Raw genomic sequence first — 26,703 nt, 5'->3', positions numbered from 1 at the left:
ACACCGCAGAAGTCCTTCATTGAGGGTGTGTTAAATGTGCAGACATGCACGGCGCGCCGGCGACACCGAGCCACTTCATTGGCAGAGCGAAAGAGGAGATTGTGAAATCGATTTCCACATTGTATTTCCCACCCTTTCATCAGACATGTTTCTGCTGCTTGGAAGCCTGCCATTTCAGAAGCACTTAACATACTCCAGGCCCTATGTTCAAACAGCACGCTGCTTGTGCCAAGACATAAATGCAAATAAAACCAAATACCAACTTCAACTGAAGCACAAGTAAATTACTCCTAGTTAATACGTCTCCATTACTGTTTTTTCCTCTTCTGGAATGTCAAAAGAAACTGACGTGCTAATGATTTGCTGGCATTAAAGCTTCTGCTTTACATGTCACTTTGAAATTGAGACACAGTAACAGATTATTACAGAGATTTCTTACATTCCCTGCTGTGAACACCAGAATGATACTTAAAATATAATGACGTTCTTAACCACGCTCATTAGTGTGACTGTGTCTCTCGCACAGAAATAATATTTCTCTTCAGGGGAGCCGAGCAGATTTTAAATTACAGCATGAAAGAAGCGCACAGTCATTTTGGGGGGGATTGGTGACCACAGAGAACAGACTAGCTGTTTAGGCTTAATTGGTATGCTTGTTTTGGGGAAGGTGCATGTGTCTTCTGGAGCAAGAAATTATTCCCGGCTTATTACTTTACCTTTAAAGTACTTCAAAAAGGACGTTTTCATATTTTGTTTTGTTTATGCCTCTTCTATATTATTATATATATTGTATGTATTGTGTTTTTCTGTGCTATTGCCCCTTTTTTCATCACCTGTTCTGCAATATATTGTCATGTTCTCTACTAACCCAAGCATTTATAATTATTTATTATTAACACCAAGCCCTCTGGCGTGTTGTTAGAGAGTGCGTGGACACGCATCTAAACTGACCATCATCTGAAGGGTTGGTGGTAGGAACGGCATCATCTCCGGCCTGCCGTGTTTTGGTCTGTGTAAGGCTGGAGCGTGAACGTCCTCCCCGTAGCGACGTTTTCTGCCCCGCTCACCTGTCTGCGCACACGGAGCAAGTGTAGCTCGCACGGCAGGCCTGCCAGCCAGACCACGCAGCCGTGCAGACCACGGACAAAACTACGCCATGTTTTGGGATCTCGCGCCACTCCACTTTACAGCGGGCCTGACGAGCTTGACCTGTTATTCTATGCCGTGTTATTCCAACAGTGCCGAGAGAATGTTGTCGCTTTGCCTGCAGACGCAATGCAGCCAAAGGTTACACACTTCCTTCCGTCTCTCTGATGGTGTGCGGGGGGTAACAGCAGGTATGCTCGTTTTGAACTGTCAGGACCATATTACGGAGGAGGGGACACTAGCTATGGTACACTGTATGATTATGGTACACTGTATGATTATTTCCTTAAGGGAGGGCTTGTACTGTCTATATAGAGCTAACACTGTTTAAATGAGGTGATCAGTACTTTCTTCCTTTTATGGTGTATGGAAACACTCATTTTGTTGACTGTGTGTCGGGGGAAGGAAGCAGGGGGATGGCACCACACAGTACATGCTGGACCTAAATGATTCTTTGTCAGTGAAGACATAAGTAAGGCAGCACTGATTGTCCTGTCAGTGGTAATCTGACAGCGGCAGGAAGCAGTCACTTATCTAATGACACAGTTTCCCGTAACACTGATCAATGAGGTGGGTGGAGGGGGCGGGGGGTGGAGGAGGGGGCTGGGGGTGGGGGCATAGAGACCTTTTATTCAGAACACAACACACTCCTTTCAAGTGAACTTTGCACATTTAAAATCGGTGCCATATTGTGCCATATTGTGAAGCATTTATAAATTGACGTATCAATTTAAATATTTTTTGGGAAATTCTTGTCTTCTCAACAGGATGCTAATATGAAGACGAAGCAGCAATAACCACTACCTCATAATGTCTATTTACCCATTTTTGCTGCATGTTGTGGTTGCCGTGTTTTGGCTATGCCAGCGAGACTGTTTCCACCTGCCAGTATCCGTCTTCGTTGTTGTCTACACTGGTCAACACCAATCAAAATATCATCATTAAACAACTGCGCCGATGTCCGTGTTCATGGATTCTTATTTGAATGGGGAATTCATTCAAATGGTGCCGAGACACTTCACGGGCAGCATTCGCATAGACCTGTCAGATCCAACCCACTTTCTCTTCTCTTTAATTCACTTCGTATGATTAAATGGAGGAGAACACCTTTGAGCAGCTCACAGGAGCCTCTCACCCAGTCACACGGTCGTTCAGCGCATTTCAATGCTTGGCTGCGAATGGACGTTTTCTGTTTTTTGCTGACTCTCCAGAATATTTTTGTTTTATGTTTGCTGCACTGCTGTCTGTGCGTCTTGGGTCAGTTCGGCTCTGCCCGCCAGTCTTTAATGGACAATGCAGCGGTGGTGGAAGTGTGGGGCGCACTTTACTTCTCCTGACCTTGGACTGCTTTACAAGCTTTATTATGTTTGAAACCGATTCCTTTCTCAGCAGGGGCCGCCTCCTCCGTCACCGCGCCGATGTCCTTTGAAGGAGTCGGCCCTACTCACGTCACTCTCAGGACCCCACGCTGTTAACGTTAGATGTGAAATTGCTGAATGATTAGGCTATATTAAGTAAGGAGTTGGCGTCTACAAATCGCAATGCGTGGGAGGATACGACTGTCATATAATGCCCTCCTCAGACATCAGTACTGAACCTGACAGTTATGGAGCGATATGTAGGTTGCAAGTGCAATGTTTTCATTTAGAGAAGCCTGGGTCTGTGGTGGTGTGTACTTGTTAAATATTTTCATCAGGCATGCAAGACATTGTGCTGTATGGTTTGAACAACAGTCTGTATAAAAGGCCTATAATCCTTGAAACATTTAATTGTGTGGAATAGAGTGTTCCTGATTCATAGATTTATCCCTGACTTGAAAATACTCAAAAGAAGGACTAAAACCAACCTTTTGAAATGAAGGGAGGAACACACATGACTCATCAGGGCTGTCTTAACTTAGCTCTGGTGCGTCTCACATTTTGACATAACATATCAATTTGCCTGTCAGTGAAAGATGTTGGAGGTTGACAAAAAAAATAATAAAATACAGGAAACTTTGACAAATTTCATTCTTAACATTCAAATGGCTGCCATTGTCATTACAGACAGTGAGATTAAGTTCACCTCATCAGACATGAGTATGACAGGTGATTCAATAGCCTGGTGCCAAGCAGCGAAACAGAGGAGATTAGCAGGGCACTGATATCATTATTTGCAGCTATCGGGGATTCAGCAGGGAGGTAACTGTAATTTCTAGGCTTATTAGTCCACACTCTGCAAAGGAGAAAAGCCCGGTGATAAAGCACGCCACTGACAGCCCAGCGTTCCACCGCAAAGTGCTGTCACCGTGACACTTCCCAAATGCCAGCGCGCAAGCACCCCCCGTAATTCCGTCTAATAGAGGTTTAAAAACGCGCCACCAAGAGGTGCTGGTGATGATCAAAAACAAGTGCCATTATTAGAATTTCGGAACTTTGGAATGGGTTTAAAAATGTTAAAAAATGCACCGCACATCGGTTCACACTAGTGCATGTTCACGAGGGACTGTGGAAATGATCAAATTCAACATCGTCGTTAACATGATTTGAATAACTGGGGTTTTCACTGTTGTCTGCAATGTTTTCTGGTTTACCATGTTAACTTGTGTATGTGCAGTCATTGATTCAGTGCAGATACATCATTCATTTGCATTTCTTTGTCTTTGTGTCATTGGCTTTGGGTAGATTCCTTCATAAGACCTGCTTCCTGGATTCATCAGACGTCTTCCTCAAACAGTTTCCCATGCCTACCGGCACCTGGTAAGCCCAGAGCTGTTTGTCAAGCCTATAAAACTATTGCTTGCTGTCTATTCATTAAGCTTATTAATGTTTACGCATGTCTGTCAAAATTAAGCTCCTTTAGAACCATAACCATTGCTAACCAGGTTACCTATAAAAATGTAGCTGACTGTGCCGTAATGAGGAAGGAGACTTGGGGGGGGGGGGGGGGGGGGGGGGGGGGATATGAAAGAGAAAATTTTACATGGTAAACGACTGAACTCCAAACACCTATACTGTTTACTGGCTAGATTTGTGCAGCTGAAATCAGGTTTGAATTGAAAATGCTGTCCTGGAGGAATAGAGATGTCTGGGACTGTATGTGTCTGGCAGTGCCTCTAATTACTCTTCATTTGCAGACCAAACAGGAGCTTATCGTCTCACTGTTCCTGACAGCTTAATCTGGCTCTATCAGGAGACAAGCAAGCGTGACCATTACAATAATATGATTTGGTATGTTTTGGAAGCATGCCTCATTTATTTTCTATGCATGCTTTGTGGTGATAACCATCACATTATTTTAGCTGTTATGTTTTGCCATTTTTCCTTTGTTTTTGGGGGGGAGGGGGAGGTGTTTGCAGGGAGAGACAACACGATGAGTGAATGTATTACAATAATGGCATTTGTCAGGATCCTTTGGGATCTGCATAGGATTTGATGTCTTCTTTAGGCTCTGACATTTCAGAGCAACATCTCATATGGATCTTGAAAAGGAAGCCCTATACACCAAATAGGGTTAACTTTGGGCTCAATCACAGAATGAGTAATCTTGCACAAATTAGAAATGCCACCTTTTGAAAGAGGTTTCCAATTTTTCTATTGTGAACCTTACTAAGAAACCTGTAAGGTTAATTGTGTTTTACAGAGGACTTTGTCTCCAATATTTATGCTTTTTGTCCATCGTTTTTTAATCCATTCATCCACCCTTCCATCTATCCCTCCCTCTATCCTTCCAGAGAGAGATGGGTAGAGTGAAAGAGGGTTATTCAGAGTAACCGCACTGGCCTAAAATCTACCCAGATTTGCTTCCACCAGGGCAATCATCATTAAGCCTCCTATATAACCATTCCTCTCAGACAAGATGAAATCCATGCAAGACAAACACATAATATTCGATTAAATGGGTCCCCCAAAAATCAATACGCAATGCAAATGAAAGGCAGCACAAGTATCCACTCAGTATGCATATTTCCTGTCAAGTACACTCTCTGACCTACCGCGGCGGCATTCGCCAGCAAACTCGGTACTTATGAAAATAGCCACGGATGCGGTGTAACGCATAGCTCCCGCCAGCTCCCCTCCCGCCGTATCCGTGACACAACACACCAGCTAGGAGTGACAATGTTCCGCGGACGTCACGAGACATCGCGCCCGTGTTTGGGAGGAGCGGCTCCGTTCGGCTCCTCCGTCTGTAAGCCGCGCGCGGCCGTAAACTTGCGTGAAGCACTTGTTTTTGTGGCAGGGACGCGCGAGCACACAACAGTCTCCGAAAGGAGGCAATTATCCGCGAGCTGAGCAGGGGTGAAGCACGAGGCAGCTCACCGCGCCTCATCTACGTTTGGGCTTCATTGTGTGTGTGGATGTATTAACGCAGGATGCAAACAGGAGGGGGAGGGGCGGGGGGGAGGACACTCATACTGGAGGAACATGCACTGAATGACTGCGCGGTGCAAACTGATAAGTGCTTATCATATAACTGTAGGCAGCGGGTCAGAGTCAATATTACTTGTCAATTTTGCTGACACAGTTCCGAGGTTGGATCCAGTGCTAAATAATTTGTGAGTCTTTTATGAAGAAAGTTTAGATGTTTCATAAGGAGGCCAGTGAAATGATATAGGAATGTTTTCCTTCTCATGTTTAACTCACCCATGTCTGCAGTTTTCCTCCCGTGGACCGTTATTATCTTTGACATTTTCCTGTAAAAACCATTAAGATTTAAAAACTCTATGTGAAATACTGTAATAATTATGTAGCAGCTTAGAAGTGGTTCAAATTATTTTAAGCAGCCACATTTACTTTGCAATGAAAATTATAATGTATATATATATAAATCTCATTAGAAGAATATGGAAATATTTTCATTTTCTTTCTTTACATCTTTTGCATCTTTTTTCTTTGCTCTAATCATGTCTAAATATCTCCTTATCATAAACGTACTGTTTCATTCACCTTGGCATCCAAGTTCCTCTGGATTTCGAAAGTACACTGTAGACCGGCATATTTATCACAGAGCCATTAGGTTCTTGACCATTTTCAAACTGGCTTTTTTAAATATCAAGTTTTAATTACCTTTTAACATGCACATAGAATTAACATTTGTACAAGGAAGGCATTATTCAGAATATTCTGTGTTTTTTTTTTTTTTTTACCCCTCGTTTCGTCGCCCACCTCAGCAGAGAACATTTGTGAATTTGTTTTAGGTCAACGGTTATGATGTGAACTCATTATAGAAAAGGTCAGGTCCATACATAAATGTATGACAGAGTTTCGCATCCCTGGTTTGTGCTATTTTAAACACAGTAGCCCCAGGGGAGCCAGGGCCAGGGACCTAAGCGCAGTGTTGCTTTAAAAGAGCTGTAGCCATCCATCAATCAGGGCCCAGCCTGCCTTTCCCTACGCTGCCAGTGTACAAATAGTAAATACACTGTAACGATTGTTCGCGTAATGATGTCAAGGTACTGCATATCAGGGGTGAAGATGGATGGATGGATGGATGGATGGATGGATGGATGGATGGATGAATGGATAGAATGAATCATGGAATCATGGAATCATGTCACATGTCTTTATCGGCACCCCAGCCACTGGTCACATTTATGAGTAGTAAAGGGTTCTAGCAATGTATAAAACTCTGAGAAGGTTTTGAGTGTTTTTTACTGAAATACATGAATTTAGAAGTTTGTAGAAGGATGATGTCATGTTTAAGGTTGCCCTGCAGCTGCACGCGTGGTCCTGCAGCTGACGAATGATGACTGACGAGATTGACCTGAGTAAAGGACTTTCCATATGCATGTAGAATCACAACTGGAGAGGATTTCAATATAACTCAACAATGGTTGTGTTTTTTTTTTCCAGTATAACTCGACTATACGGAACAGGGAGAGCTCTGTGAAAGCAGCAACTGTATAAAGGCATCTTGGCCAGGACATGTTTGGCGCGAAAAGTGCATTATCTCTCAGCACGCCTTGCTCAGAGCATCTTTTCTTCCATGGTGGCATTGTCCATTCACAACGCCTGGCCCTTAAAGAGTCATATCCTGCCCTGTTTGGCTAAAGAACACTTTTCTGTCTGCACGAACCCTGTCACTCCTCCCTCCTCGTACATCACAATGGGGGACTTTAAGCTTCAGCACTGGCGATGGGGCAACAGGACAGACCACCAGCACACTTGGCCACCGCATGTCCCATAACTGGAGTGCGGAACAAAAGCACATTGAGGCCTCCCAGCCTGCTCGAGCTTTTGTGAGGTGACCCTTAGGTACTGACGCCTACAAGGCACTGCAGTGCCACTTCCTGCGATTCGCCTTGCAGGAAATTTATCACCAGGCCTGTCAGAAGCACGTCCCTTATGCACGGAGATGAATGTCCAGTCAGTTGACTTTGTAGATGCCCGGACCCTGGTGGTCCTCTTCTTTGAGTCTCTCTGTGCACAATAGCTCTGCTTGTTGCTGGAATTTTAGCTTTGTTGTTGTTGTTTTTTTTTCCTTTTCTTTTTTTTCCATTCTTCTGTCCTCTCCTCTAATAGATGAGCATTGACAGGAGAACTGTGCTGTCCCCCCATGTCCAAAATGAGGACTCTTCTCTGTCTGCTCTGCCCTGCTGCAGATTCACCCTTTGTGGGCTTGCTCTAATAGGATTAAAACGGGTTAGCAGGTCTATCAGAAACCTCCAAACCAGCCATAAATGGAGGTATCTCTTGGGAGACAGGTCATTGTTGCCCTCCCCCGAGCCCCCCCTCACGGCCCTTGTTGGGTTAAACTCTAGGCCTGGTGTGGCGGGGCGAAGAGGAGGTATTGCCATGGGTCGACCCGCGAGAAAATCCCAGGATTATGGCAACGCTCATTACAATGTACACAAAGGCTGTGGGATCAACGCGAGCACAAACGGAGCGCTTAAGTTAAACAGGCCAGGCCAGAGGATTCTCCCCTCCACTCTGACATTGATTAGATTTGGTGGGACTCTGACATCCCTCGTTCCGCTAATAGTCCTATTAGCACTCGTCGTTTGCATTCAAAAGTAAGAAATGCAGTAAGTGATGACGACTTTGAACCGTTTCATGTGTTTTTTATGAACCAACATTTGCACACCAGAGATGTCGCGCTAAACATGCAGCTCAGCTGTCATTACTGGTCCAGTCGTACCCAGAGCGGACACATGCTTAGTGGAAGAGCAGCATAGCAGACCACTAGATTCTGGCCTGCCATGCTCTCTATGTACTCTGCTGAGACTGACTGCTGGGCCGGGTTGGTTTCTACCCCCGTACCCCCACCCCATCCTTTCCAGCGTGCTTTGTGCAACAACACGTCTAGTGATGACCTGCGTTAATATGCTTCGACATACAAAGGGGCGGTGACAGCACTCCCCAAATAGGTCCGCTTGGACACTTTAGAAAGCAGTCACTGCATTTATACCGTGATGGGCATCAATTCAGAGTGCCTCGTTATAATTACCCATCCAGTTGTGGAAGCGTTAGCAGCTACGATAGGTTGAGATGAAGCTTATGCACTTGTTTTAAATTTTACAGAAGGGCCCCATTTCTCCTAGTCAAACAATCCAGTGAACAATGACGATAACACCACAGTACTCACCTGAAAGTGGGCTAGAATACTTGGAGTATTGGCTAGAATAAATTGTAATTTTCTCTGTGGGCAAAAACATATATGCTGCAAATGAGCTATACGCAGATAATAAGTAACCACTGCACTGGAAAAAAATGTATGATATGATGACTCTTCAAATATGGCTACAGCGAGGATGATCCAGAGAAACAATGTGTGATGCACACCGTTCACTTGCTTCTGTTCTCCTTGAAATGGGCTTGGGGATGATTATCTCAGACTTCCTATAGTGCAGCGTCCACCAGCCTGGATGCCACTGTGCATGTTTGTTTATTTACGTTATCCAGATTAGATCATAAAATTGTTAAATTGCGCTCAAATTGCCTTTTCGAGAATGCCGGCATCCTGGACATGTGCATAAATGGAGCGGGAGTGAAAAAAAAAATCTTATTTCAGCTGTGGCCTGATAGGCAGGCTACATTTCCATAGCTTTAAATAATGTCAATCTGGGCAGCTCCTGGATTGAAGCCCGGCAGCCGCCAGGCACAATTTCGCCTTTGCCTACAGTCTGATAATTTTCACAGCTATTGGCAACTTGGGAATTTCTGCCTGCCTTATCACTCAGGCTCAGCGAACTTCACCGCTGCTAATCGGAGCCGGGATCACTCAAGGTTTGCGTGATCATGTACCCCCCCCCACACACACCCCCCACTCGCCCCCTGACAGCTGTCCCTGCCTGCATTAGCAATGCAGATGAGCACGCCTAATAGGTTAATGCGGAACACCCCAAAATGAGGTTTAATCCCCCAGTGAAAATAATCGAACACTGGCAAATTCCTTGATGTGGAGAGATAGAGTCAACGGCTGTGACTCAATTAGGCCCCATGCAGATCAAAGCAAAGGTACCTTGTGCCCCTTGTGTGTCCACACAGTGTGTGATATAGTGGAAGTAAAGCCGGAGGGAGCAGAGTTACGGGTGTGTGTGTGTGTGTGTGTGTGTGTGTGTGTGTGTGTGTGTGTGTGGGTGTGTGTGTGTGTGTGTGTGTGTGTGTGTACTGCAGCTGCAGGCAGACCTAGGGCAGCCGCAACACCCACCTGACAAGCCCTGTCGACTTATTTACTCCCCCTTTACTTGGCCCACTGGTGAAATTATGTCAACACTCTCTCTCTCACACACACACACACACACACACACACACACACACACACACACACACACACACACACACACACACACACACACACACACACTCATTCATGTGAAAATAAACACACAGCAGTGAAACCTGTGGAGCAGTGATAAGTCAGGCGCTGTGGTGTGCTCAGAATCAGCGTCAGTATTTTCAGCCTAATTGGAAGTAAGTAGCAGACGCATGTGGGAGCAAACACACGACTATATTCATATGCATGGATTCCTATTTGGACGCACCACCTATTTAAATATAAATTGAGCTGGGGCTGCTCGAACTCAATCCAAATGTTCACACTAATGTCAGACCCGGTCTTGAATTAGATCCAGTGGTTATCACCAGCTCCTTCCTTATTAAATAACTAACCACATGTAGGCCTGCTTCTACTACCCTGGTCAAAATAAACCAATTGTTTTTACTAAGAGGCTGGTTATTTTGATGAAGTTAATTATTGGTGAATAGTGCGTTGTGAGGTTCCAGACGTTAGACGTGCGACCACTGACAGCGTTACGCGACAAAAAAAAAAAAAAAAAGTCCTCCGAGGAGCGCGTCAAGAGAGGTCACGCCTCATTTCTCAAAGCAGGTGAGGAATAAAACGCGCTCTCTTAAGCTGACGCACATTAGCAATCCAGCGAGAAGAGAAAGGGCTTCAAAACAAGCACTGTTCTGGGAGAGAGTCGTGGCGGGCGGGGTGGGGTGTGTTTGTGTTGGGTGTGTGTGTGTGTGTGTGTGTGTGTGTGTGTGTGTGTGTGTGTGTGTGTGTGTGTGTGTGGGAGGTGCATGTGGTGGGGGTGCCTGTCAACCATTACAATTATAGCCACGCATCCTCAAAGAAATATATAAATAAATGTAAATAAATAAATAAATAAATAAAAGGCTGAAATCAATACGGAAACAAACTGCACAATCAGACGTGGCAGCTATCACGCCTGGAGTGTGCTGTGCAAAAACAGCAATTAAATGCGTTAGCATACACACTCTTTTTCATGATATCGGGCATCTGTGGCAATAGAGAAGCGACTCCTTATGGATAATAGAGTCAGGAAATGATTGTGCAATCTACCTCTGTGTTTTCATCATTAGTGCACGACGACTCCGCTCCCATAGCTGGGCGGCGGGCGGCAGGCGGGGGGAGAGTGAATTTGTGCGCCCTCGCATGCCAAATTAATTCTTGTCTTGACATCTTAATTCTCAGTTCTTGTGTGTGGTCAAATCAGCCTACTATAGAAAAGCAATCAAGCAATTATTCCTAAATTATATTTGCCCAACACACACTGATTGGTTATTCTTTTCTTATTGGCTAAGCTCATTAATTCTGAGCAGCTTGCTTGTTATGCCTCTACCATTACTCCTTTTCCTCCACTCTAGCTTCTACCCCTATCTCTCCTACCCTCCTTTCCCCCTCCCTCTCTCCCTCCCTCTCTCTCTCTCTCTCTCTCTCTCTCTCTCTCTCTCTCTCTCTCTCTCTCTCTCTCACACACACACATTCACTCTACCTCTCCTCTCTCTCCTGACACTGCCTATCTACTAATCCCAGCCTTGCCAGTGTTTTAAGATGAACCCCCCCCCACAACCCCCGGCCGCCCCGATCTATGGTATTGTCTCCTCCACCAATTACCATGCCCATCTCTGATTAACTTTGATGTGGAACCTAATGAGATAAGACTGACTATGGAGGCAGTGGCTGATAGCTGGCTCATTTATGCCTGTGCGCGGCTTTGCCGAGCCACACTAACTAATGAGAGCTTGAGCAGCGTCGGTGCAGGAGAAAATATCACTACATCTCCATGAGTTCATCAGCCCTGCTGGAGTGACACTCTCTCCTCCTCACAGGTTCAGTATGGGGACACTCTGTGTAACGGCGTAACAGCACGTGTGGCACTAAAAAGACAGCAGAAGCCAATAGGAGTTGGTGGAGATAAGCGGGTCACATTCGGTCTTCTCTCGTTTAGCATCTTTCTTTAGCGGCTACGCTGTGGTTTAATGGCCGTGCTAATTGCTAGGATGCGTTGGTGTTTTGTGTGTGCATGTGTGTGTAACGGCCAGTGCCCTCATCGACAGCTTCAGCGTTAAAACCGTAATGAAGCACATCTGGCCTCTTTGTAAATCCTGCCTATATAGTCAAGAGGGAGAGAAGAATTAGAGTGTTCTGCTGTTGTATACGGCAGCTTAGACTACAAGGAATTTTGTCTTCATAAACGGTTAATAGTTCCTATTAAATAGAGGCTACAATGTGCCTTTCACGATTGCTGTGGTTGATGGTTTTTTTTTTAAAGAAAACATTAAAATAATATTTATTCATATATATATATATATATATATATATATATATATATATATATATATATATATATATACAGTAACTCAAATACGAGTGTAGAAATACACTTTAAGGGCCAAATATCCTAAACCCCTTTTGAGACACATTCTAGCATAGTAAACTAGAAAAAACGCAAAAATGTAAAAGTGCAAAAACCACCTGCAATTTTTCAGCATGAAAAAAAAAGAACAAATGATAATAAATAATATTAAACAGTGCCAAATTACTATTATACTATGATATTTACATTATGCAATATTACAAATAAATATCCAGGTTTTGTACCTTTTTGTAAAATATGCTATTTGTTTTTTGAAAAATATCAGCAGAATTTAAACATTATTATAGAACTTTTTTTTTCCTCAGGGGAAGCATCATTTAAAGGTAAAATGCAAAAATCACACGGGTTCCCCGTGTTGCCAGTGAACGCAGGCTTGTGCGAGGGTGTGAGCCTTTTGATTTTAAGTATAAAAGTAAATAATATTTAGACATCTAACATACTCGAAGTGAACGAGCGAAGCGTGAATGCAACTCTCTGAGCTGCTGGAGAGCTCTACAGACTTTAAAGCGCCAGCCCAATTAAACGCTGCCTCGTCGTCGGCGAACGCGGGACGCGCCGAGAGCTGAATACCGAAGATAATACTACGGCGCGCGAGAGCCCGCACGAGAGCCCGCGCGAGCTCAGTGTAAAATTAGAGCAAACATCTTGATAACGGAGAGAAAAGAAGAGGGCGCCATTCAGAGGGAAGAAAGTTCCACGAAACCCACGCTTTGAAACAGTTAACCAAATACAGCTCTTCGTTTTAAGCACAATTAATGGTGTCTCTTTCTTGTTCTTATATAGTAGGCTACATCATAACAGGCACGAGGAAAAAAAAAGATTTTTTTTCCTTTATCCAAATTGTAACCAATTTAAGGACAAAGCAGTGCCCTCTAGCTTCCCAGAGAAGGAGTCGCGAGCATGAAAGGAAATTGACAGTCGACATTCCAATTTCATTCAAGGAGGCAATTTCCTAATGCTAATCACCATCTGCAGATGTTGTCTGCTGATATATTTCCCTATGTTCGATTTTTTTTTCATCCCAGCTGCGGCCATGTAAAATATGTGACAAAGGCAGTCTAGATACGACAGAATAGCTCTTTGCGTTGAGATGTTTGTACCAGGATTTTAGGGGTTCAACAAGCCAGTGCATTCTCTCTCTCTCTCTCTCTCTCTCTCTCTCTCTCTCTCTCTCTCTCTCTCTCTCTCTCTCTCTCTCGGATATGTCATCATAGCTTACTGTCTGAATCTGTGGAAAGGATCCTCTAAAGAGAGTGTTAAATAGCATCTCTGGATATCCTCCATTCTATGCAGAGATACTTCAGAACAAGAGAGTGGGCAGAGGGTGATCTTGAGAAGACAGCTTAGTTGGGGGGGGGGGGGGGCGTTATTGTTGTTGTTTGCTTGCTTGTCTTTCTGAACTGAGGGCGCTGAATTAGGTTCTATACATGGTGTGGCAAAATTCAGCAAACATTTAAAAATATTTTATGTACCAAAAACACAGAATTTAATTAACATTTCAGTGTCTGTTATTTGGACAAAGTAATAATAATAATAATAATTCATAAAATCATAAAAAGCCAAATCCAGTTATTTATCTAAAAATAAGGCATTTACTGCTTAGGGAAATAGAGGAAAGTCACACTCAACTAACAGTTATGGGGTGACAAAATGAATTGCATCAGTACATTTAATTTATATTTATTAATTGTTAAACATAAACTTCTTTAAAATATATTTATATATTTTAATTGTTATTTATTTGAATGCTCCCAAATAGAGTGTCTTTTTTCTTAAATCAAAGCATTAATTTCTCATCAGTGATTAACAGATACATTGCAAATAAATTTTTCTGATAGAGACCAATTTATATTATGTACTGATAATATGCAACTGATATTATGTATCAGTTGCATATAGAAAATAAAATGTAAAGTAACCTATAATCTATTCAATGCACTAAAACTTTATATATATATATATAACGCTTTTATATACATATATATATATATATATATATATATATATATATATATATATATATATAAATTATATACACATAATGTATGTAACTGGATAAAAGCTGGCATGATAAACTTGGTTTACCAATAGAAGTCAAATTTTTATGTGAGGATTTTTTTTTAGTAAGTGTTGTTTTGACTGCCCTACTGACAGTCAAAGTCACTGTTCTTTCTCCATCTCTCTTCAGAACAGTGTCTGCTTCTTTAATGTTATGTTTGCATTTTAGAGCCAGCAATCTCTAAACAGCCCTTGCTGGCCACAATGCCAGACTCTGTTTTGAAACAATTGTGACTCGTGCCCTCTTCAAGCATGCTAACCGATCAAAACCAGCCCAAGACAAACAAGGCCTGCAGCTGTCCACCAAACAAAACCGCTGATAAAAACTCCAAACACTTCCAGGGCGGCGGAAATGGCGAGGCTTGGCCTGAAAGACCCCATTGTGCTCTCTGAAACACTACAATGTCACATGGCCCTCATTCGAGGCTAATTTTTATTTACCGCCTCTTTCATTCGCACGCCACTGTGGCAGCGTCTGCGAGAGCGAGGCAAAAAGAGGAAGAAAAGGCCCACCCTGCTGGAAAGGAGTGGAATGGCTCCAACCGCATTCTCACCCCCCCACCCCCCCCACACTCCTCTGTCCCCTCCGTCCCGTGTTACCACCAGATCTCTCTCGCCTCTCAGCCAAAGGTACTCGAAATGCCGTCGCAGTTTTGACAGCGGCGCTGAAAAAGCGCTGGCTGAATGTTAATATGCAGAGCTCCTATTCATTAACATTCTCGCGGGCCCTACAAAGCCAACCCAAGAGTCGCCCCCCCCCCCCCCCCCCCCCCCCCTCCTCGCCAGGCTGATCAAGGTCGGTTACTAAGAAAACAAAATCCGCATTACTTCCTGGCTGCTCCCGACGTCCGTCCTCCTTCGCCTAGCTCGCGAGAAAAAGTAGATCCCCTCCTCTAATGAGGATATTCATCAAGTCCTCAATAGGACCCCTTCTGGAGAGAACAGTGTCATTCTCACATTCTGAAGTGACTTTATATATATTTATATATATTGATATATATATTTCATATACTTTGTGAAAAGCGTCTCCGTGGCGAAGGCTCGCGAAGAGGGCTGCCCGGTGGACGGGGGCTGCTCGGTTGTGGGCTGCCTGGTTGTGGGCTGCCCGGTGGACGGGGGCTGCCCGGTTGTGGGCTGCTCGGTTGTGAGCTGCCTGGTTGTGGGCTGCCCAGTTGTGGGCTGCCCGGTTGTGGGCTGCTCGGTTGTGAGCTGCCTGGTTGTGGGCTGCCCGGTTGTGGGCTGCTCGGTTGTGGGCTGCTCGGTTGTGAGCTACTCACAGCTCCTTCCACCACGCCGGATGCAGACGGCTGTCCCTGCCTCACAAATGCAGAGCTTGCTTCAGCTCGCATGGCAACAGAGTCTCTTCCCGAGGTGCCGTCATTCCAGACGCACGCGTCCCAGCACTGGCGTGTATGCTAATGAACGGGGTAAAGGGGGTGTGAGGCTAAAATAGGGGGAAGAGTGGCTGGTCGTGGTACTCCAGGTCATGATAATCATGACAGGAGCGTACCCAGGGAATAAAGGACGGAAGAAGAGGAGGCGGCCATGTTGTAAACATGTCCCCTCCCGCGGACTGTTTGTCTGCCGTGTCTGCAGACGAGGAGCACAAAGTCTAATTAAAAAGCATCCAGACACAGAGCAGGTTCGGTGGGCGTGAATGATGATCCATCAAAACGTCATTACAGTGACCCGTGCACACCCACCGCCATGCATCTACGCCGCGTTGACAAACACGCACACAAACGATTCTCTTCCACACACATGCATACACTCGCGCATACACGGACCCTTGGCTCCTACAGAAAACAATGGCAGCTTCTTTCATTGCCTCAGTGGCCTGCCTGCCCTCGGGGTCACTGCTAATCCTAGGGGGAGTTTTCACATTGTGTTTTAGGACACGGGGTCAAACTGTTAGAAATGAGAGGTTTTGTTAAACACCTATTAGCCAGGTCCAATGTGTTCCCTTGATTTATGAGGCAATGGTAACTCTCTGCTGACCAGATGCAATACTGTATTGGGTATGTCGTGGCCAACAATAGCTGCAACCTCTATAGCTCTCTCCATCTACAAACACAGTTTACATCATTTAATCTTTAACATTTGTCATTTCCATTATTGGTTAGCATTATTTATTTTCTGCTTGTTTAGTGAATCTATGACATTTTTAAATTACCAGCACAAAAATGTTATTTGTTGTTTACTTGCAAGAAAGTGTATTCATGCTCGGAGAATTATTTTGTTGGAATTTCTTAGTTAAAGTGGTTAAAGCATAACGTAGATGGTCTAAAACGTTCACATGCCGTTCTACAAAAGAATCACTTCTGTGGTTGGACTTTCTTTATAGCAGATGTCAGCAATCCTATTTGCTGTATGTTGATCCTTGGGAAAAGTGTTTCCTTTTCTCCTTTCCCCAATCAAATTTGCTTTACCCTGACACAAAGCACGCTGAATGCTTTTGAGTGTGGTATTCCAGTGGGTCTAGACATATTCTGGAGTCTTTGGTGTATCTTACATTCAGTGGTGGAAGTGGGGGGGGAGACTCTGGTTTATTACATTTCTGAACTAAAATTGAACAGGATGTTTCAGGAGAATATAAGAGTGGTTATTGCAGCTGTACAGTAGAGCTGAATATGCATCATTTTCTCAAGACTGAAGGTAAACAGCGTCTAATTATAGAAACTCTACTCCAGTCTCTTACACAGAGTTGCAAATGTCAGCCTATTACCTCACTGCGAGTTTCAAACGCTCAGGATAATGACCAGTTACTAATTGGTGCTTATACCTTAAATCGGTTAGCACGGAATATAATTGCAGCTATTATGGCGGTAAATAATCCTCGAAAATTAGTGTCTTTCAGCCAAAATGCATCCTACACAGTGCTGTTAGGGTGCTTGGAGAGGAGAGGGGTACTGGTGCTGACACTGAAACTGTATGATTTTTCATTAGCTTAAGGTTCCCTGGGCCAACAAGGATTGTCAATAATGTCACATGGTTGTTGAGACTGTGTGCTGGATGTGAATTAATGAGCTGGGGTGAGAGGGGGGGATATTTCATGCCTATCATATATTCCACAAGAGACAGTCATGCCATTTGTCAGGAACCTTCCGTCTGCTGTTGACTTGCTAAGTGTTCCAGACAGCCGTGCGTGTTTATAACTGGGGCCACTGGCTTGGCCCCAGCCTCAGCTCTGAGCTTCACTGACTACTAATGACAAGAGGCAGACAAAGAAGTCACTTTTTCAGGGGGCCAAGAAGGGGAGCCTCCCTGCTGCCAAGCTAGGGGCCACGGTGCTGGTGCAGGGGGAGATATGGGGGGGGGGGGGGGTGATCGAACGCACACTCAGACATCGCCATCACCACCTTAGGCCCCTCTGTACCCGTGTCATGCTCTCATGACACACCACTCTGCTGTGCTTGTTTGAACTGTCCCTCCCAATTAGCGCTAATAAGTGACTTGGTAGGGATGAGCAAACATGGTGTATCCAATCCCTCCGTGCACTCTTCCTGGCGCTTAGCAGGGCATGAAAATCCCCCAAAGAGCACAACCCCCCACTAATAGACAGAGAAAGCCAAATGCATCTCGTTTTCTGCGCAAACAAGTGCCAGTAAAGAGGCAAATTAATGACAAGTCGTTTGAAGGGGTCTGTCAGGGAAATGATTTAGCCTCCGTCTCCCCACTGAAGAATTGATTAGGACCCGCTCGATCAAAGTGTCTGAATCAATAAAGAAGAGCGCTGAATGGAGAAAAGGCATGCTCCGGCTCAATTTATTCCTTGCACCATTTCCTCAAGAAACGGAAAGGGAGTGGGGAAGAGTGCGCTAATCTGTCAGGTGGAAATTGCCAGTCTTGCTAAGGCAGAGGTGTTAATTACAGGTTCAGCGCTGCAAGCGTACCTGGAGTCCGCGTCGGTGCCAAGCAGCTTCGTAGGCTGTGGGAGCACACGCTGAACTTACTCAGAACCAAACAACGCTCCCCCACTTATCTCCTCGTGCTGCTTAACTTTAACTTTGAAAAGTTTTCAGTTGATATCAAGGTCGATTTCATCTCATCTTTGGAATGGAAGAAAATATTTGTATTAATATATTTACATATGAGAGAGAGAGTATACTATATATATAGGGAGAGAGAAAGCGAGAGAGACTAATAAAATATGGTGTAACCCCTGTGTCTTGTCAAAGCATGAGCACAAAGAGAAGAATACTTTCATCATCATGTTTTATTATGCTCATCATCATGCTGTTTCAGTATGATGAGATATTCCAAAGGTCAGTCATTACCAGTTAAAACCATGAAAGGCCCAGAATGCGGGTGGACTTCTGTTTTGATAAAACGTGGTATCCGTTAACTCTGTAACACTGGTGGGAAGCAAACTATCTTGTTTTCTCTCATGTGCTGTTTTTATTGTCATTATTACTATTATTATTATTATTATTATTATTATTATTATTATAGCTGTTGTTCTTCTTCCAGTTTTCTTGAGTTGGAGGGTATTATGGGCAGATTGCAGCATTATTTTAAATGTGGCCTGTCAGATTAGCAGTCTTGCCAGGCCTTGTGGAAGGCCCTTCATTGATTCGTCTGTTGGCGTGTTGGGCTGCATTGGGAGGGCCCATCGCGGCTGCAGTGTTGCCCCCCCCCCCCACCCCACCCACCCAGCCTCTGCCAGCAGCCCTGCCAAGTGCCTCATTAGTATTCTGCATGCTGGCATTTGCCAGCCTGAGTGTTGCCTTGGCAACACTGCCCACACAAGTGATGATAAATAGGGCTTTCAGCTTCTTCTTCTTTTCCTCCCTCTCTCTCTCTCTCTCTCTCTCTCTCTCCCTCTCTCCCCCTCTCTCCTAGTTTCTCCCTCTCTCTGAGCATGTAAAGCAGTGCTAAGGAGGCTCTGGCCACTGTACAGCACCCACTGCCGAGAAGAGAAAGAGCTGTGGGAGGAAAGCTTTACATAACGGAAGGAGCAAGAGTGGGTGGTGGTGGATGGCAGGAACATAGGGGAGGAAGAGTGGAGAGGAGTGGAGAGGAGTAGGGAAGAGTGTGGAGGAGTGTGGAGGAGTGGGGAAGAGAGGGGAGGAGTAGAGAAGAGTGGGAAGGAGTAGGGAGGAGTGGGGAGGAGTAGGGAAGAGTAGAGAAGAGTGGGGAGGAGTAGAGAAGAGTGGGGAGGAGTAGGGAAGAATAGAGAGGAGTAGTGAGGAGTAGGGAAGAGTAGGGAAGAGTGGGGAGGAGTAGGGAAGAGTGGTGAGGAGTAGGGAACAGTAGGGAAGAGTGGGGAGGAGTATGGAAGAGTAGAGAAGAGTGGGGAGGAGTAGGGAAGAATAGAGAGGAGTAGTGAGGAGTAGGGAAGAGTGGGGAGGAGTAGGGAAGAGTGGTGAGGAGTAGGGAACAGTAGGGAAGAGTGGGGAGGAGTATGGAAGAGTAGAGAAGAGTGGGGAGGAGTAGAGAAGAGTAGGGAAGAGTGGTGAGGAGTAGGGAACAGTAGGGAAGAGTGGGGAGGAGTAGGGAACAGTAGGGAGGAGTGGGGAGGAGTAGGGAAGAATAGAGAGGAGTAGTGAGGAGTAGGGAAGAGTAGAGAAGACTGGGGAGGAGTAGGGAAGAGTGGTGAGGAGTAGGGAAGAGTAGAGAAGAGTGGGGAGGAGTAGAGAAGAGTGGGGAGGAGTATGGAAGAGTAGAGAAGAGTGGGGAGGAGTAGAGAAGAGTGGGGAGGAGTAAGGAAGAGTAGAGAAAAGTGGGGAGGAGTAGGGAAGAGTAGGGAAGAGTGAGGAGGAGTGGGGAACAGTAGGGAACAGTAGGAAAGAGTGGAGAGGAGTAGGGAAGAGTGGGGAGGAGTAGGGAACAGTAGGGAAGAGTCGGAAGGAGTAGGGAACAGTAGGGAAGAGTGGGGAGGAGTAGGGAGGAGTAGAGAAGAGTAGGGAGGAGTGGGGAGGAGTAGGGAACAGTAGGGAAGAGTCGGAAGGAGTAGGGAACAGTAGGGAAGAGTGGGGAGGAGTAGGGAACAGTAGGGAAGAGTGGGAAGGAGTAGGGAACAGTAGGGAAGAGTATGGAAGAGTGGGGAGGAGTAGGGAAGAGTAGGGAAGAGTGGGGAGGAGTATGGAAGAGTAGAGAAGAGTGGGGAGGAGTAGGGAAGAATAGAGAGGAGTAGGGAAGAGTAGGGAAGAGTGGGGAGGAGTAGGGAAGAGTGGTGAGGAGTAGGGAACAGTAGGGAAGAGTGGGGAGGAGTATGAAAGAGTAGAGAAGAGTGGGGAGGAGTAGAGAAGAGTAGGGAAGAGTGGGGAGGAGTAGGGAAGAGTGGTGAGGAGTAGGGAACAGTAGGGAAGAGTGGGGAGGAGTAGGGAACAGTAGGGAAGAGTGGGGAGGAATAGGGAAGAATAGAGAGGAGTAGTGACGAGTAGGGAAGAGTAGAGAAGACTGGGGAGGAGTAGGGAAGAGTGGTGAGGAGTAGGGAAGAGTAGAGAAGAGTGGGGAGGAGTAGAGAAGAGTGGGGAGGAGTAGAGAAGAGTGGGGAGGAGTATGGAAGAGTAGAGAAGAGTGGGGAGGAGTAAGGAAGAGTAGAGAAAAGTGGGGAGGAGTAGGGAAGAGTAGGGAAGAGTGAGGAGGAGTGGGGAACAGTAGGGAACAGTAGGAAAGAGTGGAGAGGAGTAGGGAAGAGTGGGGAGGAGTAGGGAACAGTAGGGAAGAGTCGGAAGGAGTAGGGAACAGTAGGGAAGAGTGGGGAGGAGTAGGGAGGAGTAGAGAAGAGTAGGGAAGAGTGGGGAGGAGTAGGGAACAGTAGGGAAGAGTCGGAAGGAGTAGGGAACAGTAGGGAAGAGTGGGGAGGAGTAGGGAACAGTAGGGAAGAGTGGGGAGGAGTAGGGAACAGTAGGGAAGAGTGGGAAGGAGTAGGGAACAGTAGGGAAGAGTATGGAAGAGTGGGGAGGAGTAGGGAAGAGTAGGGAAGAGTGGGGAGGAGTATGGAAGAGTAGAGAAGAGTGGGGAGGAGTAGGGAAGAATAGAGAGGAGTAGGGAAGAGTAGGGAAGAGTGGGGAGGAGTAGGGAAGAGTGGTGAGGAGTAGGGAAGAGTAGGGAAGAGTGGGGAGGAGTATGAAATAGTAGAGAAGAGTGGGGAGGAGTAGAGAAGAGTAGGGAAGAGTAGGGAAGAGTGGGGAGGAGTAGGGAAGAGTGGTGAGGAGTAGGGAATAGTAGGGAAGAGTGGGGAGGAGTAGGGAACAGTAGGGAAGAGTGGGGAGGAATAGGGAAGAATAGAGAGGAGTAGTGACGAGTAGGGAAGAGTAGAGAAGACTGGGGAGGAGTAGGGAAGAGTGGTGAGGAGTAGGGAAGAGTAGAGAAGAGTGGGGAGGAGTAGAGAAGAGTGGGGAGGAGTATGGAAGAGTAGAGAAGAGTGGGGAGGAGTAAGGAAGAGTAGAGAAAAGTGGGGAGGAGTAGGGAAGAGTGAGGAGGAGTGGGGAACAGTAGGGAACAGTAGGAAAGAGTGGAGAGGAGTTGGGAAGAGTGGGGAGGAGTAGGGAACAGTAGGGAAGAGTATGGAAGAGTGGGGAGGAGTAGGGAAAAGTAGAGAAGAGTGGGGAGGAGTAGAGAAGAGTAGGGAAGAGTGGGGAGGAGTAGGGAACAGTAGGGAAGAGTGGGAAGGAGTAGGGAACAGTAGGGAAGAGTGGGGAGGAGTAGGGAACAGTAGGGAAGAGTGGGAAGGAGTAGGGAACAGTAGGGAAGAGTATGGAAGAGTGGGGAGGAGTAGAGAAGAGTAGGGAAGAGTGGGGAGGAGTAGAGAAGAGTGGGGAGGAGTAGAGAAGAGTAGGGAAGAGTGGGGAGGAGTAAGGAACAGTAGGGAAGAGTGGGGAGGAGTAAGGAACAGTAGGGAAGAGTGGGAAGGAGTGAAGAGGAGTGGGGATGTTTACTGGAGCGAAGAGGTGCAATGTGATATTAGACATGGAAACCTGGTTTTGATGTTTGTTTGTTCATTTGTTTGCTTAGTTTAATGACTACAGTTCATTAGTCATTCTACGTGTGTATAGCGCCCAGACATATACTAGAAAAGCGTCCTGGACTAAATTGTCCCACCACTCATTTTCAACTGATAAACCCTGTACAAATACCACATTCAGAACTGAATTCACTATTACCTTACCCCGCTGTACACGTCTAACTAACATTCACCAAATGGTGTAGTGGCCTACCTGTGTGTGTGTGTGTGTGTGTGTGTGTGTGTGTGTGTGTGTGTGTGTGTGTGTGTGTGTGTGTGTGTGTGTGTATGTGTGGGTTGTTGTTGTTGTTGTTGTCCATGACTGAAATGATGATTAATTGAATGCAAGTCTCATCCCAGTTGCAGTGTTGTCACACCACACACAGACGGTAGCTGGATGTGCCTCAGGGTTCTCTCAGGAAAACATGTGGTGATCCTAATTAGCACAGATAAATCTAAGACACAAATTATGTGAATTAAACAAAGACAACGTTAAATGAAAACAAATATTTGTTCACAACAATAATTTTTCTCAAGGTGTGTTTTTTTTTTATTCTAAAACTTTCTAAATCCTAAATAGAAGCATTTACAATAACATTTCTGAAATGTTTATTAGGAACAATTGTAATAAATACATAGTCATTGATGCATTAAATTATGCAGAAATACTACTAGATTTTTTTCCCATAGCGAACAAATAATGCATTGTTCTAATGGATCTGTGCCTGCAAAGGAAGCCGTTTGATGAAAACCATAATAAAAAACCCTCGTATATGCAGTTTTGAAATACATAAACAAATTTGTCAGCACGATGTTGGCAGTGTTCCCTGAACCAGCGGCGTACGTGGAGATGCGGGCTGAGACGGTAGACGTGTTCTCCTGCTCCCAAATCTCCCTCAGTCTGCTTAAACAAAGTGAGCTGGGCGTGCGTGGCCGAGAGAGAGGGGCTACATTACTGCCTGAGAGCCCAACGAGAGCCTGGTTGAGATGAGACTCAAAGGCACTTTATTAGCAGCGAGAGGAAATGAGCAGTTGAAGGAGCGCTCCTTTATTTGGGCTGCAAATACTTCATTTGGCTACACAAATATCTCTCTCCATTTCTCTCTCTCTCTCTCCCCAACTCTCTCCATCTCTCAATCTCTCTCACATCTGTGTTGCTCTTACTGCTCCGATATGGAATTTTTAGTGGGATTGAATGGCAAAGGCAAAGTAGGGTTTTTGTTTCTTTCTAATAGACATTAATTTTGTTGTTTAGATTGTAAATTAAGTAAATATCTGCACTTGGGAATCATGCATGTTTGTAATTTATGTATTCCAAATATATAATGTAATATTTCTATAATGTAATAGTATATATAGTGTATACATGAATCAACAGTTAAGTAAATTTAAAAGTAAAAATGTGCACAATTTCTGTGCAAACATTATGTACAGTTATGTACATTTCCCATTTCAAAATGTTCAGCTCAGTATAGAACTTCCATCACAATATTAAGTCCTGATGGTGTGGTTTATCCTCAAAAAAAAAATCATCACTAACCAATCAAATCAAGCCTGATTACTCGTCTCTAGGACACTAAGAAGCAACGAACATCAAAAAGGCAGGAGACAATTGAGAAGCGTGAACCTCAGCCTTTCGGCCTTGGCCTAACAGAGTGCGAGTCGCTGGGGGGAGCCGGGGCTATTAAAAGATAAATGTATTTTCTCGATCCATTATTCATGACAGGGGCTGAGCAAGGAGTCAGGGGCTTAGCAGCACGGAGGGCCCACCCGCACCGTCTGTACGGACGAGCCCTCGCAGACCCCCACCCTGACGGGGCAGAGCCAACGGCAGCTGATGGACCGAGAGAGAGAGAGGAGGATGGGAGGAGGGATTGAAAAAGGATAAAAAAAAAACAAATAAAGCAGAGGAAGAGATAATGCAGACAAAAAAGGAGGTGATAGAAGGGTGTGAAGCACTGAGGTGAAGAAAAAGAGACGGAGGAGGAGCAAGATTCCAAACGCGGAAAAAAAAAGAGAAACTGCCGAGGAGCCCAAACACACTCCAGATCTCTCGTGTGTGGCTGATTGCACACCCCACACACACACACACACACACACACACACTCACACTCTGAAACAAACACATGCCCAGACCGGCGTGGCACAAGCCCTCAGCCAGTGCTCGTGTGGAGGACCTGGGCAAATATTTTGGTGGAAATATAATGGAGTTGCTTAGTCATTGCTACAGATAGTGGCAGGAAGAACTCCTGATCAGCAGGAAAAACACACAAGACGTGTCCCGGATGTCTGTGGACAGGCATTTGGAGTTCAGTCACAGCTCACTTCTTGGCAAACACTCTGAAGAGAATGTCAAACAGCTCTGCAGCTCTGCAGAGTTGGCTCGTAATGTTGGAGGAGATAAAGACGGTCAATAAACTCACACGTTTCTCTGTCTTTTTTTAAGGGCAAGCGCAAATTGACAGCAGCCCCGTGGAGCCTAACCAGGACATTAAGTGGCCTTTATTTATGTCCAATTACAGCACTATTCCACACTAAGCCACTCCCCTTTAAAACCACACAAAAGACTACATGCAAATGGCGCGGTACATGAAAGGACAGGCGTCAGCCCCAGGGTGGGACCGGCTCCAGTCACCGTGTCCAGTACATTTGGAACATTTAAGTTTGGTTTTGGAAGTTCTGTAGTCTTCTCCCTAATATTAAACCTGCAGTGGGAGTGTGTTTCCCGCGGGTGCCCACATCCTGGCTCTGTTTACGGCAGCGAGTGTGAGCTTCTCTGAACACACCAGTTTCCTCAGGTGAAAAAGACTCTCGTGGTTTGGAGCACATTTAGTGCCCTTGTACAAGTACATCAGTCACATCTGTATGACAATTATGAAAATCATTTATCTGGGCAAATTCAACAAAGCCCAACATGTACATGTATCAATTAATATCATCAATAATAATAATAGTAACAGTAATAACATTCATTAAGGATTAATTTTTATTCAAGTATAAAACATTTCAAAATTGAAACCGAATACTTCCATTTTTAGAACCTTTGATCGTTTCTGATTTGTTTTTAGGCAGTAATTGACATGCCCCTATGTTATAGGCCGAACGTCTATACTGCTGTTCACTGTAGCGTGAACATACAGTTTAAAGCAACACACAGCGCTAAACACTCGCAGAAGTAAAAAACCTTGGGCATCCAGACAGATTTGTTTATTAAAAAACACTTCTTTGGGCCCACAAGGGGACTCCACCGCGGTTATTTACAAACGGGTGATATATAGGCAGAAAATGCACACTGAGGTCTGAGAGAAAAGAAACGCTACATTAGAGGAAGAGAGGGCGGTCTGAACATGAGTCTTCACAAGCTCCCGTGCTGAGCACATTTGAGTTTAGACAAGAGAACACAGGGGTGGGAAAAAGGGGGAGCACGGAGGCTGGCAGATTTGTGGGCCCCCGGGGGCAGGAAGGGGGTTGCCAAGGCGCTGTTTGTGTGCGCGGCGCCGTGTGTTTGTGTGTGTGTTTGTATGTGTTTCTGTGTGTGTGTTTGTGTGTGCGTTTTCGCTGCGCGTTTTGCGTGCGTGTGGGTCACCGTGCCCATTTTTCCCACTTTAGCATTGTGGGCGAAACGAAACGCAGAAACAAAGGGTGCTCATATTCCGGCTCCGCAGTGTCAAGGATTACTTGTTCCATTGAATATGCTCGCCATTATCTGCTTATCACTCTGTCCCTGCCCTTTAGTCCCTTTCTTGTCTCTCCTCAATGGCTTCCTCTCACTATCTCTCCCTCCCCTCCCTCTCTCCCTCCCTCCCTCCCTCTCCAGCTCTCCCTTTCTCCCTATCGGCCTCTATCTTTTAACACTTACAAAACTGAAAGGGCTCAGTCTGGCCTGAGCCCGGGCCACCTGGAAGCAGCCATGGGCCCCCCCCCCCCCCCCCCCAGTGGCTCCACGCCAGTGGCCAGCTGTAGCATTGTGTGCTGTGCTCCCCGTCTTACTTCATTCCAAGCATTGGCAATTGTTGCCGTCTCTGTTTATGGCCCCCCCCTCCGCGGCCTCCGCAGCCTCCCCTGGGCCGATTGTCCCAGGCCGTCCCTTGTTTAATGCTGTTTTGCAAGTTATTAAGCCCTGGAAGTCTATTAATCACAGTTCAGGGGCTGGGTAAGCCCACACAGAGGCGGGCGGGGGAGGGGGAGCAGGCAGGCACGCTCACCGGCCTGAAAGAGCTTAGACGGTGGTCTATTCAGATCCCTAACGAGATCATTACCACTAACTAAATACAAACCTGACCCCCGCGACCCGCTGGGAAATTACGTAGGAGGTCCCTCCCGGTGTGGGACATTAATATGCTGTGGCAGACCACCCCCCCAACCCCTCCCTGTTCCTTACCACCCCCCACTCCACCCGCACCCACCCATGCACACACACACACACACACACACACACACACAC

The 26,703-nt window shown here is 45.6% G+C and overlaps 1 long non-coding RNA gene across 1 annotated transcript in view; it reads left to right on the top strand.

Moving 5' to 3' along the window:
- Positions 1–24,658, top strand: part of LOC143480916 (uncharacterized) — a 44,698-nt gene extending 20,040 nt beyond the window's left edge. Inside the window, exons 3-5 of the long non-coding RNA XR_013121913.1 lie at positions 3,810–3,884; positions 4,262–4,355; positions 23,986–24,658. This is a non-coding gene — a long non-coding RNA (uncharacterized LOC143480916). The remainder of the gene's footprint in view (positions 1–3,809; positions 3,885–4,261; positions 4,356–23,985) is intronic.
- The last annotated feature ends 2,045 nt before the right edge of the window (positions 24,659–26,703 follow it).

The sequence above is a fragment of the Brachyhypopomus gauderio genome, chromosome 17 (assembly GCF_052324685.1).
Source record: "Brachyhypopomus gauderio isolate BG-103 chromosome 17, BGAUD_0.2, whole genome shotgun sequence".
Lineage (NCBI taxonomy): Eukaryota > Metazoa > Chordata > Actinopteri > Gymnotiformes > Hypopomidae > Brachyhypopomus > Brachyhypopomus gauderio.
The sequence above is the reverse complement of the archived record's forward strand: the minus strand, read 5'-3'. Positions and strand labels throughout refer to the sequence as shown.